The sequence below is a fragment of the Eleutherodactylus coqui genome, chromosome 7 (genome assembly GCF_035609145.1).
Source record: "Eleutherodactylus coqui strain aEleCoq1 chromosome 7, aEleCoq1.hap1, whole genome shotgun sequence".
NCBI lineage: Eukaryota > Metazoa > Chordata > Amphibia > Anura > Eleutherodactylidae > Eleutherodactylus > Eleutherodactylus coqui.
Window position 1 is genome coordinate 124,377,252 of NC_089843.1, and position 14,980 is coordinate 124,392,231.

Consider the following 14,980-nt stretch of genomic DNA (forward strand, 5'->3'; position numbering starts at 1 on the left):
CACCCATGATTGTCAATGGAGGGCTGCAAAAAACGCGCAAAAAACACCGCGGAAAACGCCGCGTTTTTCACGCGCGAAAATCGGCAACGCAAGTGGGTAGGCGCCCTAATAGGGAAGCTGCACAGCAGCCCAGGTTGGTATTGTGGGCGCAGCTCCCACTGCCGTTCAGCTTGATAGGAAGGCTGCAAAGCAGCCTGGGTTGGTATTGCACCTGCAATACCAACCCAGACTGCTGAACTATGAAAAGAGCTGTCTGCTAGCTCCGTCAGCAATGACAGCTGGCTCAAAATCGGCTGATCGGCGGGGATCCTGAGCGGTGAATCCCTACTGATCAGCTATTCATGACCCATTTTGAGGTTAGGTCGTTAATAGGAAAGTCACGGAATATCCCTCTAAATCTGTTGTTTTTCTCTTTCCAGATAGCCCCTCCAGTTCACATTGCTGTTCTGATCTTACACATCTGTCTTTAGAAGTGAGGAAATACAACTGGGAATGTCTCTGAGCAGAGGTAATCTGAATACGAGGGGTCTCTGAACAATATTGCACAATTTCGGCATTCTAAAAGTCTTCAGACGGGAATCCAGCTGTCTTTACTAGTGTAAAAGAAACGTCTTTTTTTTATCAAGACTATAAGTTGCCTCCAGAAGTCTACACCCGCTCCAAAGAAGAGAAGAAGCTGATTGTCACAATACTGTTCTTGATTGTCCCAGCTATGGATGTGTCGTATTTGTCCTGACAGGAGCACTACTGAAGGTTGCTTCCATCCAGCAGGGGATTGTGAGAGTCCCCGGCGGCTGCTCTCAACTGGGCGTTCTGCTCCAACAGGTGAGTTATTGTGGAGGCTTCTCCCGCTACTTCTTATTGTACTTGTATCTCTGTTACTTTAACATGAGTTTCTTTATTCATGTGTTGGTATATGCAAGCATTCGTTCAGCAGGCCGTAGATGGTGCTAGATGATACTGAGCACAACCTGCCAATTGTGGCCGCATCAGCTGACCATTTCATTAGTTCATGGGTCTTCCAACTCTTCACCCAACAGCAAATGTTGGGGAGATGAAGTTCGGGCTGTTGGAGTTTGGCAGGGAATTACTCCCATCTGCCCATTGAAAGCACAACCAAGTTCAGCCGGGTGTGCATGTGCATTGGTGTAACAGGAGAGATGGTTATTGGCTAAACGACCTGTATCTCGTGTGTATGGTGAACCTTTACTTTTATACATATGTACTAAGCAATGTTCATATGGGGGTATGTGATGTGTAGCTACTCCGTTTTGTCTGGGAGTCTTTTTAATTACCACGCCTCTCATTACCAGTTTTCAGTATTTTTCCCTCACAACAAGTTTTTGTGAAGTGTTTAAAAAGCTGAATTATCTGTTGTATTGTTGATTTACGGCTATCCGTTCATCATTGCTTACATCATGTAAGCGTAAAGTAATGATAACTAGCATTCTTTTAGCTTTTCCAGACCACTGCTGAAAATCAGGTTGTGTGTATTTTTTTTTCATTCATTGTTTTTTTTCCTTCTTAATATATGACGTCCGGCAGATCTATTGCAAAAATGATTTTTATTCCGAAGTATTTGTATTTAGGTGAAAAAAATATTGCTCCCCAAAGGTGTGTCCATAGCCAGTACTATTGTATCTTGTCACCATCGGAAGTAGTGGTGGAGACAAGATTGACAGGCGGGTGACGCCCCCTGTTCCTGATTGGCTGCAAATCTGTCTCTCATGTCAGTCCTTGCAGCCTACTAAACTTCCCCCGGTCTCCCTGCTCAGCAACTTGACAAAGACCACAAGTTGGTTGAAACGTTGTTTTATGCTGGAGGAATTAAAGCGTTTGAAATAATTTCCGTGGATGCTGCTTCACCTCTATTATTCATTGATTCCTGTTAAATTCGGTCCAGTGGATCCAGGACCGATTAAGAAGCGTGCAACTTCTTGCCCAGTGGGTTCCTCCCTCAGATAGAGGTTTGGCGTGTGCTGTCGTCGATTGTCTCTTGGACTACGGTACCTGCTCAGTAACTCGGCGCTGCGCTGGTTCTCGGCTCCCGGCGCTGTTTTTACCTCCCAGTTGCTGTTGTCTCTCCCTGCCTCCCCGCTGTCCGTTTCTTCCCCGGCCCTGATGTAACCTCCCCGCTACTGCTGTCACTCTTCCTGCCTCTCCGCTGTCCGTCTCCCTTTTCCCAGCCCTCAGCTCACCTGCCCGCTGTTTCACTTTCTGCCCGCTCTTCCGCTCTGTCTCCATGCCTGCTGCTTTCACTAGTCGGCCAGTCTGCCTTCTCCCCTCTCTGCTCCACCGCTGTGCAGTTCCCCAGCGCCAACCTCACATCAGCGCTGATAGATGATTTTTTTTTTAACCTGCAGTGCTGCTGGGAGGCTTCCGGCAGGAACACTCAGTCCCGGAGACGGAGAGCGACATAGCGGGTAGCCGACACATTGCAAGTCCTAGCAGCGTGGGGACTGAACTTTGCCTTGGATGGGGGGTTAGGGTGAGGGTTTGTTTAAGTCTTATGGTTAAATTAATAGCTGTAAATGCTTGCATTTTGAACCATTTACAGCTAATAATGTAAGCCTAACACTTAAACTAACCCTCACCCTAACGCTCCATCCAAGGCAAAACTTACTCCCCACGCTGCTAGGACCTTCCTGCACGCAGCCAATCAGGACCTTTTGGGGGTGTACCCTAGCCCTACGCTGTCTGGTGGTGACAAGGTACAATAATGTACCTCCATAGCCTTTAACCCCCTACTGATTACTTTGAACTCTGTTTGTTGAACTGAAAAAGGACATTACAGTTTTGAATGAACAGTTTTTTTCCTATTTCTCATAGCTGTAGCTCCTCTTCTATTATGGCTATAGTGAAAAGTTCGGTCTCATTTGCAAACCAATTTTGCCTTTAAAATGAAACCAAAAGTATGTATGTAGCTACAATTTAATGTGAGAATGGAAATAATGAAATAAGATCTCTTAAGTCTATATGCAGAAATGGAGTGAGAAGATGAGCACTTGCTCATCTAATTACTCCTCTACGCTGTTTAACACCTCAGATGACGCAGTCATGCTCACCACAGCATCTAAGTGGTTTTACAGGACAAACCCAATAAAGGAAACCAATAAAAAAAGATTGCCTTTTTACAATTCTTTAAACATTGAAGAAATAAAAATATATTGGTATCACCACATCCGTAACTGCTCATACTATTAATCATTACAATATTTAGCCACCATGCTCAATTTAGTTAATAAAAACCTAGAAAAGACAAAATAGCTGTTTTCTGTAAATCCCACTACTTTAAAACGGGAGTAAAAGATAATCCAAAAGTCGTATATAACTCGTGCATCTCTGTCAATATAAAAATACTATTTTTTTTTTTTTTTAAATCAACCAATGTTTAGATTTGTACAAAAGTAATGAAACTTAATAAATCCTATAAAAAAAATGATCGTAATGACCCGTAGAATAAAGTTAACATAATATTTTTATTGCATGGTGAATGCTGTAAATAGAGCAAAAAGAGAATTGATTTACTGGTTCTTGTGACCAAGATTAGTTAAGACACTAAGGGGTTAAAAATTAAGGCTAATGAATTGTGTACCAAATATGTTTACATGAGACATAATTTCAAAATCTTCATTTAAAAAAAGTGAACTTTCCGGTAGTTTTTTGTTTTTTTTTTCTCCCTAATTTTTATGTGACAGTTAAGGGGTTAAAGGAGTGTTCCCATCTCAGACTTATAAAGAAGTTGCTTCATCAAATAAGCGCTTCTCTTGAAATCACCTTTTCCGATGAATTCTCTCTTTTCTACCATTATGCCCATATTAATCTATCCCTGCTTGTATCATCCGGCGCGGTAGAGTGAGTGGAGTGTAACCAGGCTGCTTCGTCCGTCCTACATAGGTGTGCGTGTTGCCTAATATTGAAGCATAACGTCCAGCCATTCACTATTCTGTTTCCCTTATACAATTCGCTCTTTCTTTATTTCGTGAAGACGTTTCTAGTTTAAACAGCGGATAGAAACATACCAAGCAAGATGGCTCGTAAGGGGTTTCTGAAGTTTCGCAATCCAACAAAAGGTTGCATTATTAGTAGCTTTAATGAATAAATCACTGTATTGACAAAGACATACTGGTAGCTTTGTAGGTCTAAACATCATGGAGCTCTTCATTTCTATAGAGTATTGTGCTACGAAGGGAAATGATGCTTATTGACCTTTTCAATGTGCAGTATATGTTTTTCTTTGTTTTTCCGAGGGCCGAATGAAAAAGCGAAGGACAAGGTTATCATCTGTGAATCATCTGAAAAGGTTATTGACGGTCTCTCAGAATGACTCTTCATTCCTTGTCATCACCGTTGAGTTATGCGGCGTTTACACGGAAGGATCAGCGTTCAGAAAATCATGCAAACGAAACTGAACAATAATCGTTGAGCTTAAACGCGTTCCAATGACGAACGAGGATCGTGCGCTTCTTGTTCGTCATGCAGTTTACATAGGGATGTGCAACCCTGATTGATTAGTGAATGAGCTATGCGAATCTCAGTGAGAATCGTGTAGTCTAAACAGGGTACTAGTATGCTGTTCCTACTCATTAAAGGGGTTGTCCCGCGGCAGCAAGTGGGTCTATACACTTCTGCATGGCCATATTAATGCACTTTGTAATGTACATTGTGCATTAATTATGAGCCATACAGAAGTTCTAAAAAGTTTTTTTACTTACCTGCTCCGTTGCTAGCGTCCTCGTTCCCATGGAGCCGACTAATTTTCGCCCTCCGATGGCCAAATTAGCCGCGCTTGCGCAGTCCGGGTCTTCTGCTCTCTTCAATGGAGCCGCTCGTGCAGAATGCCGGCTCCGTGTAGCTCCGCCCCGTCACGTGCCGATTCCAGCCAATCAGGAGGCTGGAATCGGCAATGGACTGCACAGAAGAGCTGCGGTCCACGGAGGGAGCAGACCCCGGCGGCCATCTTCAGCAGGTAAGTATGAAGACGCCGGACCGCCGGGATTCAGGTAAGCGCTGAGCGGTTTGTTTTTTTAACCCCTACATCGGGGTTGTCTCGCGCCGAACGGGGGGGGGGGGTTAAAAAAAAACAAAAAACCAGTTTCGGCGCGGGACAACCCCTTTAAATCCCACCTGTAAGCAATATTGAACATCGGGAGGTTATCTAGGGTTGGGAAGTACTGTCTGCTGCCCCTGGAAACAGCACCACTCTTGTCCATTGGATGTGTAGGGTATTACACCTCGATCACATTAACTGCTGAGTGAATGAGCTGTAGTTGCGGGCGCAAACCAGGAACATGGGTGCTGTTTTTGGTATAAAATGCGGCTCATCACTTTTTAGTTCTGGACAAACTATAAAGTTCACATCTATAACTACACATGGAATGGGATATCGAGTCTCGGTGCTTCCTTGTAGTATTTTGTAGGGTGTAACGCCTAGATGTCCAAGGTTTTGCTATACAGTAATAGATTAGGGCTTTTAAATTGAATGTGACCTGAAATTCTAGTAGATGTCCAAACAGTAATTTGTGCTACATCAGATACAGAAATAAAGCAAGGGGAAGGGTGTAGATACATAAATGATATATGTGAAAGGGGTATTCCCTTCCATAAAAAGTCTGAACACAGGTCTACCTGACGAACTGAGCCTGATCGCCCACGGTTGGACTGTATGTGCTGGTTTGGAGTCACGGAAATAGTTAAGCGGATTGTCTTATGCTGTTTCTGCAACCGCCGTAAAAATATGCAAATGGACGATGGTGCAATGCCTCTGTCGCACGACCTATTAGAAGGTAGCAGTCCTACCATAACTTGTAAGAATGCCATCTTCTAATGCATGGTGCTGCAGAGACATTGCATGCCAAATTTTCCATAGGAGCATTGTATGGCCTTTTAAGCCTCCTCATGTCTACCGCCTTCACAAGGAGACTGCCTGTCTACATGTTCTGCCCTAGCGGGGACGTCCCTCACCTGTTCAAATAAGATTCGTCCCATGTAAAACAGGCATTAAACAATCTTCCGACTCCTGTTTTCCACGCTCCCAACTCCCTCATTAATGGTTTATGTATAATTACCGATGTAGTAAAAGGGTAACATCAAGCTTAGTATAGTTAATAGTTATATTTTGAAGTTACTACATTTCTTTTGACTCCACTCAGTTTGATTCCCGCTGCACCGCCTCCATGGGCAATTTAAATCTTTTGCGCTATATACTTCACGTTGGGCTATTGACGCCTTCTCAGATTTTTTTTTTTTGCCATTTCTTTATTTATTTGTATTTCAAGTTACAAATACAATTCAACAATATCCAATTGCAGCATCAAAATCCAAGTTTCCTAGTTTCACAGGCTTGCCCCCATCTACGACAGTAGACTGGGACAGGCTCAGGAACGCATCATTACCGAAATTGGAACAAATTTGGAAACTGTAAACTGAAGTAATGTCCAACCTAGGTTATTCTCTTTGAGCTGGGAATTGTCTGCTAGCTCCCTGGAACCAGCAGGAGAGGGGTTAGGCTTAGAAGAGGAAGGGGGGACTGAAGGAAGGGAGAAGGGGAGAATGGGGAAAAAAAACACACCTTTGACACTATATCGGGATGGGGGTGGAGTGGGAACGGAGGGTTTGGACACTCGGACTGTAACCCTGTATGGGTGGTCAAGAGGTCTCATTGACAATAAAGATTCTTATATTCCTGCAAATTTAGGAACTCGATCCAATAATGCCATGTTGTTACACATTTTCCTGTGTGTCTTTGATGGAAGCTGTGAGGTTCTTCATCTCCATCGTCTCGTGGATCAGTTGAAACCGCATTGAAATAGAGGGATGTGACGTTTTACCGCCAGAGTTTCAGTATGCATGTCCAGATGTCTCCCCACAGAGCGCCTGTAGGAATATGGAGGGGTGTGGCTGAGAGGAAGGAAGAAGAATACAGGTGAATTTGGGAGAGCAAAATCTGTACATTTGGAGGTAATACGCCAAACCTCAGACCAAATGTTCGCCAACCACGGGCAATCCCAAAATACATGTAGGGTTCCCCGCATCTCCAACACTAGGGAGAAACAGCTGTTATCACTTTATGTACCTTCTCCGATTTAAGACTACAACTGCTCCCTCTGTGGAGTATCTGAGCGCTCCTGTCCTCGCTCCCGTTATCTAATTGGTGGAGTATTTTACTGCATGGGATGTTACACATCAATGGAAATGACCAGCTATAATAACGGATTGAGTCCTTTGAGGAAGCCGGATTAGAAGTGAAGTCCGACCATTGTCCAAATGCTGCAATGCAGGCTTGTAATGTGTTTACTATCATAACATCCCAACCTCAGATTACACACATCCTCCACCCGGCCTCCGCCAGTTTTACATTCTTGCCACAGCCTTTTGTGCAAATTGATTATGCCTGCTGCCCACCGCTTGTTTTCTTTTTTTTTTTTTTTGTAGCAACATTTCATTTTGATTCCTATCTCTTTGCCTTTAGAACAAATAATGGGTGATCAGTCAGCATTGGCTGATGGACTAACAAAACTATGGGCATTTTTGATGGCAGATTAGTGGAATTGGATAGACTGAACATATTTATTTGCTTGGCTTTGCTTGGTTGGTGTATAAGAGTGTTTTGTATGTGAGGAAGATGATGAAATTTAGTTTGAATCTGTTTTGTTTTTATTAAAGGCATTGTCTCATGAAGACATCCCATGTTGATATGCCCTATAGACCACATAGACATTTAAGGGGGTGGGAGGGGTCCCCACATTTGGACCCTCTTTCTCAGTCACAATGGAGAGTGCCTCCCATTCCCCTGGCAAATTAGAACCTGTGTTTTTTTAGGGGATATCTCTGATGAGACAATCCCTTTACGGGGCCTTCACACTTGCGATCGCGATATCGCTGCATTCTTTTAACGCGAATGTCAATAGGACTTTCTAATGTTAACAACGCAGCGATATCACGATCACCAGTGTGCAGGAGCCCTTAGTCATGTGGTGCTAAAAAAAAGGCAATAGCAGTTGTTTTAGGGCTAATGCCCACGTCCGTATTCCTGCCGCGGTTCATGTAGTGGAAATCCACGGTGTTACCCCGGAGCGATTAGGTTCTATTTAACCTAATGGCTCAGTGTTCATGCTGCGGAATTCCGCAACGTGAAAGAAACCGTGGCATGCTGTAATTGCCGCGGGAATATGTGCGGCCGGCTTCCATTGTAGTCAATGGAAGCCAGCTATCACACTATACTTCTTCTGTATCACAGCGGAAGTATCGCGGGATTACGCGTCCCTGCCCACCACCCGCAGCGTCATCCCGCATTGCCGGCGCGTTACGCGCTGTACTGCGCATGCTCACTGTTTTGCCGGGTGGGACGCGCACAGCGAATCTGGAGAGGTGAGTATGGGGTCTTTGGGGGGGCACCGTGACAGACTCTGCTGCAATATTCTGCTGGCAGAGTCCGTCACGGCTGTGGGCATGAGGACTCAGACATGAGTCAAAACGCCTGCACTCTGTGATTTAAAGGTGTATTCCCATCTCCGCAAGTATATTCCCTATCCACAGAGTAGGAGATAACTTACTGATTGGTGGGAGTCCAACAGTAAAATGTTCTGCATTACAATGATTCTCTTCCAGAGTACAATAGGACATACACAGTCCGCTTTTCTGATTGAGCTTGGTGCTATATAGCTTGACTCTTCGGAAATGTGTTTTTTGTTTTTTTGGGGTTTTTTTTTTGTACTTGTACCCCAGAGGGTAGTTGGTAGGTTTGTAAGGCTCTGTTCATACCAGGCGTATGTTTCTAACAGATTCCTTTTGGCACATCAGGGCCTTATACATATGCATACTCTTTCTTGTCCTGGTGTATTGGAAAAAGTAGTACAATTCTATTACATACAAAGCTATATAGTTTAAAAAAAATAAATAAATGGTCTATACCATGGCGTACGTTGGAGCCTTTCATCAGAGGTAGAACTCTTTAAAATGAAGTCCTCGTACTTGTAATGAATGTGGATCACAATGTATAACCCTGGGGGCTGTGATTTGTCTATTGGGTACTTGGCTTAGAAACCTTGAGAAATGCTTATTAAAATCCTAGCTGTGAGAGCTAGACTCAAGGGCCTTGTACACTGGCTGCTGATCAAACAAACGATCAGAAGAAAAATTCATTCTTGATCATTGCCGACAAATGAGCATACATCAGCTGATCACATCTTTCATGTGGGCAAAAAAATACTTGGCGACAGCACATCTCCCAGTGTAAATAGGCAAACTGCATAGGGACGAATGATCGTAGTAATGATGATGGTTTGCCCCCATAATCCTGATTGTCATGGAAACGGCACCACTCTTGCTAGTCTGTGACGTACAGCACCCGGGGCAGACCGCAGGGTGGGGTTATTGCCAGCTGACCGGATCGTGCACTTGTGCAAGGTGGAGCCCAAGTCCGACCCGAACAGCATGCCCCACGACACTTTGCTGCCACCACCGACCATCTATTTGCCAGGTAGGTTCTGCTCACTGACTGAATATGGACCTTTTCCGGTTTCCAGCAGCCCAAACACGATTACCCCAGCATCTGGGTTTCTGGATTGCTTAGAACCTTAAGGACGGACTAATAAAGTTTGAAGACTTTATTCTAAAAGGTTAGCAGTGATTATATATAAATGTACATAAAATTGAGACCTCTATAATATACACACCAAAACTGTTTTGAAAAAAAAAAGGATAAAATAATAGAAATACCAGAAATTTGATTCAAATAGTGCTGGCTGTAACAAGTGGAAATATGGACAGTTCTCTATGTTGATACAGCTCCTAGGTGTGACAGTTCTTGTGTCCCCCACCTACGTGGTTTCAAGGTTCCTTCAAACCACAACCACCAACCTTTCCTCATGATATTAGCAAGAGGCTGGCTCGGTGAATAATGTTTATATTTCAGCCATATTTTCCCAGGAGATAACATGAATTTGTCTACAAATGGACACCAAAAACCGTATGTAGAAGTTGATTAGTCCAGTGGGGATGCGATTCCATGTGTTCTGGAGATGGCACAACAATGGAAGCGAATGCATTGAGTCTGAGGTCGACTCCCGGTTCTGAAAATCGAACTGGTTTCAGGCCAAACCTCTTGGATGACTCCTAATCCAGTTCTTAATTTCTCCAGTATTTCATCGCAGGAACATAAAGTTTGGTGTTTGTGGATTGTGTGAGGAGCATGTTTAATAGAACCTCCTGTGCTGGCTGGTACTTTTGTTATGGAGCTACTAAGTAGCCATATCCATGCTAATTGCCACGTCCTCCAAGTTGGGCCCTGTTTACACGGGCGCTGTTTTAGCACATTAGAGCTGCGCAGAGAAAGTGCTTCTACTAGAACCAATGTTTTATTATAGAAGCATTCAGATGAAGGAATTTTAGACGTGCTAAATCCTCGCACCTAACAAAGATAGGACATGTGACTGCAATGCTGGCATCTAAGGTCCGTGGTGCGTGAAAAGATAGGACTGGACCTATCATTGGTGCTTGCTTTCCATAGACTCCTATGGGGGCCGGATAACACGCAACACGCACCTCCGATCGTCTGAACGGGCAATTTCACTGCTAATTAAAATACTGGAAATTCCCCGTTCACGCGATCTTTAGTGCAGTAAAGCCACTCTCTTTTCACAAGCTTATACTACACTAAAACAGCGCTTGTCTGAACGAGGACTTAGAAAGACAGAGCATTGAGTTAGACATGAGAATAGCTGTTACCAGAGAACACTAGCTGTCATGAACAATTTTTCTTTTCTGGTTACAGCATGTATGATGGCGTTGAACACTAATGCACACCGAGGGCCCGTTCACATGTGCGCTTTTGTTTTACTTTAACTATTCCTCTGAGAAACCGTCCAATAGAAAACCATGGCTCTGTTTAAATGTCCATTGATGCCGGTGGGGACTGAAGGGTTTCAGGTCGGCGCAGTTTGCCCCTGTTCTTTTAGATTTTCGTTTTTAAATGGAAATAATATCGCAGACTGTTGCGTTGTTGTTGTCTGAATGAAAAAGTGGAAATCAAATGGAAAGGATGCTTACGTTTTTTTCCCCCTGCACTTTTTTTTTCTCCATTAGTGAGTGGGTGACGGAACTGAATGAAAAGGTTTCCGTTACGTTCTGTTTTTGTTATCCGTTTAACTAATCTGTCAACAACGGAAATAAATGGTAACAAACAAAGAATTCATCTTTTTCAAGCTTTTTTATTTTTATGTATCAGTCTACCAGATCATTTAAAAAAACAAACAAAAGAAAAAAAAAAACCTAAACCCAAATAAACCTTGAACCACGGATTCCATTTGAATTCTGTTTTTGCTATTTTTTTCAATAGCAAAAGGATCTATTTACAATGGAATTTAGAATGCTGATGTGAACGAGCCCTGACAGCGCTGGTTTAGTACTCCGTGGCATCAGGGACATACAAGCTTCTCCTCCCACATATCCCAATAGCTGTAGACGGGCGATAATGGCACTATATGAAATGGCCCTGCATTATTGGCTTCGTTGACCACTGATTCCAAGCACGTGGATTCAGATATAGTGTTTTTGGGAAAAGTGTTGCATCTTTTTGTGGCTTTTTGATGGTGCAGTCACGGCTCCTTTTTTCTGCAATGGCCGGATGTTATCTCTATGAGAGACTAGAAAAAAGTATCAAGCTAAAAAGCTAGAAACACTTATTTTATTTATTTATTTTTATTTATTTAAATGAATGAATTTCGGTGTGCTCTTGCAAGTCTAGAATAACTGCCCCAAAACGTGTATGAAGGAAGCTGGACTGTTCTTTACTTACATCTTCTTCTCTTTTTCGTGACATTTGGCAGCCTGTGCCGATTGTTGACTCCGTGATATATTCTTGTACTGCTGTCTCAATATTTATTATCGCTCTCACTGCTTGTAATCTAATTGTACAGTTCCGTTAATTGAAGTGAAGCAATCTATCTTTGCAATCTGGTGAAACGCCTGACAACATTGTGAGATTCTCGTCATCCCCCATATCCTAGAAATCCTTATAGCAATAATTACCTGTTAGCTTTTCCTTCAGACTAAAGGACAATTTCCCTAAAATGGCCAAATCGCTACATCCTGGTATCTGTGGCACCATCCATTTGTTGTCATAGAGATCATAGTCGTCATGGTGAAACAGCAAATTTAATGAAAAGCCTTAACAAAATATTCTGTGTAAGACTCCTAATGAGACTTCTGCCTAGACCAAAGCTTTCTCCATCCCTGAAATATTAGGGGACACTGGCTCCATTCTAGAGGGGCAGCCTGGTAGTTCTAGAGGGTCTCTACCCACATCCGACAAGTCTGTTTAGGCTTCCTTCCTGTACACATGAGGGTGCCCAGTCCACCGCCACACTTTACTTTATGCTTGCTGTAGCAATGGCATCCTGATGCCGTGGCATGTGACTCCTGGGGTTCACCAACCATCTCGGCCTGCAGTACCAACCTAAAAGCAGATACATCCACCCTTCCTACTCTTGTTCGGCTGCCATCAGGTTCCTGCAAGCCTTCACTTCCAGATGCAAGGAGCCAGCGAAGACATGAACACCAGGGCCATGTGTCTTCTACAACCAATAACCAGCTCTCTTCAGCCAGTGATTAGCTGCTGCCGTCACATGACCTGGTATCCGCTAAGCAGGGGAAGGGGAGTATATCCGCTTCTACCATGGTATTGCAGGTTGAGCTGTTCTTCCACCTGATAAACCCTTTTGAACTACTTTGGAAGACTTGCATGTGGGCAGTTTTTGATATATTTTTCTCGCTATACTTGAGGTTCTCTGTGAGCCATAAGAAAAGGGTTCTTTTCTAAGGACCTTAAAAGTGATTGTGTCTGTAGTCATAAAATAGACATTTGGCAAAGATGGCTGGTTCCACTCACTATCTGTCCTGTTTAGGTAGGTAGAGAGGATAGTCTGTGACTTCTTTTTTTGTTTTGTGTAGGAGTCTGGAATCCCACATGTAAGTATTAGTGCACTGATGGTTCGTGAGCGGGCACTCGCCTAGGTGTCTGGATAATTTGTATTGCAGATGAGTGATTACAGAAGAAGGCTTCTGAACAGGCAAACTGGCAAAGGTTCACAACCTACAAATAGTACTCCAAGCACAGAACTGGATGCCTTCCAGATCCAAGAAAGCCTATAACGTAATGAAAGCAAAAAAGTCAGCTATCTTACAAAAGACATTGAAGCCAATTTGCTAATACAAAATTACAATCAAAGAGGAGAGAGAAAAAAATGTACAAAGACCTATCTCGCAGAAAAAGGAGCCAAGTATGCATCCCCTGATATGTTGTAGGGCAGGCTCAATCACCATGCTCCCTGATAGCATGCAGAGAGCCAGATTGCATGCTATCAGGGAACATGATGATTGAGCCTGCCCTGCAACATATCAGGGGATGCATACTTGGCTCCTTTTTTGTGAGTTATGACAATTTTTTTAATACTGTCTAAAATTCAGATAGTAAAAACCTGGATGAGACAGAAGATGCTCCAAATGTATCACCGCCGTAACACCATGCGGTAGATTTACTAATGGGCAGTGCAAACTTTGACTAGACAGTCTTTAAATGCACCAGTGATTCTGCTGGATGATAAAGCCCGTATATCTTTAGACTATCTAGTCTAACATTCGTATACCACCTATTGGCTTGGTTGCACCAAAATATCGCGATCTGGCAAAGCTTGTCTGACCGTCACGCCAGTGCTGTTTTTGGTGTTGTGCTCTCCAGCCATTCTTCAATTACTTGGTTGTTACGTTTTTGTTTTCTCAGTGAATTTATTCCACACGGTATATTAAGACAGATGCCTTTGAGATTCCAGCCAGCTGGCTCCAAATTGTGCATGTGCAAGAAGAATGTACACTAACTAGGATCTGTTATTGCTGGAGACAATCCCATATTTATGGAATTTTTTTTAATAAATGGCAGCTCATTGAAGAGTTTCTAATCTCATTCCAGGGTTTTTACTTCCTTGTATGGACTTCTCCTTGTAGTCCCTAATAACGCTGAAGTTGGCTATCACAGGTCCAGCAAGTACAATGCAGAACTATCGATACCCGGAAAATATTCCAGATTTTTATTTTTTTAACGTAGAGTCTATGAACAAATGAACTACAAAACTAGTTTTGAAAGTATTTGTATGGATGGTCATACAATTAAGGTTTTTCTCTTTTAATAAATGCATATAGATGTAATGCTTGAAGCGAGCACCGATCAACATGGCAAGTCTCTCTGCACTCATTCAGCTCATTTTACATGCGGTCATGGGCCATGCATGAATTATTGCGGCTCTGTCAATATTGTTGGCAGCACAGCACTGATTACATGGGGGGGGGGGGGCTGCTGGCAACTGTAAGGTACAGAGCGGAATATATCATTTTACACCATTTCACTTCTGAGCGCTGGGATATAGGTTTTTCTACTTTTGTGCTCCCATACTGTACCCAAGCCAAATAGGATTTGTGGGACATACCAGAACACTCGCCAGTTGTGTATGTTCATATGTAGGACAGGAGTAATTGTTGGTTCATATTGATTAATCAAGGCCATCAAGGCCCTTTAGGACTCTAGTTGCCTTTTTATACAGGGCGACTGTTGCCTGATTTATAGCGACTTCTGTTTACTGTGAATGGAAGCGGGTGACTGGAACGATCCCGATCCCCGGACGATCCGACTCCACTCACTTGAATGACTATCACTCCAGTGTAAAGCACTGGAGCGGTAGTTGGGCTGTAGCCGGTGGGATGGCTTTCCAGCTCCTATGTGCCTGATAGTCATCCTCTGCTAAGATACCCCTAGGGCGGGGACATAACTAAAGGCTCAGGGGCCTGGGTGCAAAAGTTCAGCTACCAGGCTCCCTATATGGAAAAGATGGGCCTTATGTGCCCCCTGAGGCTCCTGGGCCAGGGTGCAACCAAATCCCCAATAGTTCCGCCCCTGCCTTAGGGTATAACTGTTTGTCCCATTTGGACA

General features: G+C 43.4%; 1 protein-coding gene across 1 annotated transcript in view; it reads left to right on the forward strand.

Annotated features, from left to right (window-relative positions):
* The window catches only part of FBXW7 (F-box and WD repeat domain containing 7), a 173,943-nt gene that overhangs the window by 11,279 nt on the left and 147,684 nt on the right, over positions 1-14,980 (forward strand). The window contains exon 2 of the mRNA XM_066573647.1: positions 420-825. The gene's annotated coding sequence lies outside the window, so the exon portion shown is untranslated. The remainder of the gene's footprint in view (positions 1-419; positions 826-14,980) is intronic.